Source organism: Silene latifolia, chromosome X (assembly GCF_048544455.1).
Source record: "Silene latifolia isolate original U9 population chromosome X, ASM4854445v1, whole genome shotgun sequence".
NCBI classification, from domain to species: domain Eukaryota; kingdom Viridiplantae; phylum Streptophyta; class Magnoliopsida; order Caryophyllales; family Caryophyllaceae; genus Silene; species Silene latifolia.
The window spans coordinates 334,151,741-334,154,256 of NC_133537.1; positions in this window are offsets into that span (position 1 = coordinate 334,151,741).

Genomic DNA, 2,516 nt, shown 5'->3' on the forward strand with positions numbered 1-2,516 from the left:
AGCTGTATCAAAACGGCTCCTCTACGAATTCTCCTCCTACCATACAACACATAGATGCTACCATTCAAATACTACTCATAAAAACCCCCAATTCCTAAATTAGGGTTTCATCAATCTTAACAAAACATTATAGAAATTATATTAAAAGCTTACCCTCGACGCAAGGAATCCAACGACACGAACTACGATACGAACCGACCGTCTGAACTCCGGGAATTGTCAAGAACGCGATTAGGAAGAAGAACTAGTTGCTTTCTCTCTTAAACAGGTTTTAGGTTTTGTAAAAAGTGATTTAAAACAATTACGAATATGTTTAAATACCTTAATCGCGTAATTAACAAAACCCGAGAAAACTCCCCGTAAAAATAGGACACTCGATCGAGTACCCAAGGCACTCGATCGAGTACCCCTCTACTCGATCGAGTGCCCCAGCTACTCGATCGAGTACCCAACAGGTCAGAAACTATTTTATTCCGCAACTTGCCCATACTCGACAGAGTAAGGGCTACTCGATAGAGTACCCCCAAGACATATAAATACGGAGTATTACAGTCTTCCCTCCTTAAAAGGAACTTCGTCCCCGAAGTTCAACCCATACATAAAAACAACCATACTGACTCGACCAAGACACAACAACTTAGCTAAGGACTCAAGAACTCGACCGAACATAGAACATGAACTCTTAACCCCCCATTCTACCGACTATGTTTACTTCCACAACATGACTCACTATATCGTATCTACCACATATATATCTCTCACGACACCCACTCCATACATAATCAACTACCATCCTCTAATGCTGCTAGCTCCATAATATCATCAACTATCAAACCCAATACCAAGACACTCATAGACCTCAAACGGAATGTTACATTCTACCACCCTTAAAAGGAACTTCGTCCTCGAAGTTTACTCACACTCATAACCTCATCATCCAACTGTCAACACTAGTGAAATATTCTCACACTCCTAAACATCACGCTACTATAAGCACGGCCATGGCCTTTTAACAACATCAACCACAATATATACAACTCTACTTCGAATTATACTAAGACATGCACAATCATCAAATTTTCTTTTATCGCATCCGCCTACTCCTCTTGAGATAAATGTTACGTCCTCGTAACTCACTAATACTATATCCTTAGTTATATCTTCTCATTATTATCATCACCATCACATGTCATAGATAACCGCCTATAAACCCAACACTCACCATTCCTATATCCAAGGCTCCCATACATAAACATTTCTCATACCTCAACTCATTTGGCATACCACCTAACCTATACCATAAAACTCGTAGCAAAATCACCATACCAACTCTTCATTATTACTGCAAAACAACATACCTATCTATGTAAGGCACTTATCTCCTAGAAGCATAACTCACGATCCACACTCGTTACGTACACGCACACTAGATCCTCAAATTCTTTCTTCCATTACCGCAAAACTCATACACAACTTAACATGACACTAATTCCCAATACCCTACACTCACTGTCTCAACAAAAGATTATGAACCACCTGCATCTTTCGGGTCATTACCACACATGTTCTACGACTCACTTGCCATTACCATGTCTACTGAAACCTTAACTAGAACAAGATCATAATTATTGTAACAACCTCTCACAACCGTGTCCCATGAACAGAATGTCACTATACCATGACAACAACGAAAACATATACAACTCTCTTTATATTAAACTCTACCCTCCTTCTCAAACTGAAACTTGTAAGAAACATTAGCAAACAAAACAATAGTCTATTTGTCCAAACTGAAACTCACAGGAAACAACAACAAATAAAACAACAATCTATGTATGACTGGTATGTATTTTCGAAACTCGAATCATAATCATCCCGCCTACTCCACCACAACCGGTGACGGCATCACAATACCGCCACCAACAGCCACACCGTAGTGCGAAAATACCCGTATCACAAAGACTATGTACCGTGTCCGGATCACCACCCGAGGCACCACAACCACACCGATAGATATCACAATCGCATACAATTCCCATAAACACGACTCAAAGATAACTTCTCGGACAAGAAAAACTTACTCAAATCCACTTTATTAAGTCACCACGCAACATATTATATGGATACACAGATAAGCATCTCATGAACATCATCTCTACCATTTCACGGAATACACATGTGTTATTAATACACATAAAATTATAACTAGCCATGTCAATTAATCAAATTATTACCTTTTTGGATATCATTCAATTAAATTACCGTGTCCAACATATATATTACAGAACATTCATAAAACAACTTTATAATTATCACACCATACCACTTCTTGTGAGGTCAGAACCTCACACAAACATTTACACATATCATAGACCCGTAATCACAACCAACTAGTCAATCCTGACCACGTAAGTTACCACTCGATAAAGGTTACCTGTCGCCCGAGTTTAACTCATATGCCCCTCATAACATATTCCCCCATTCGCACAACCATCACTTCCTGCCAAATATAACCA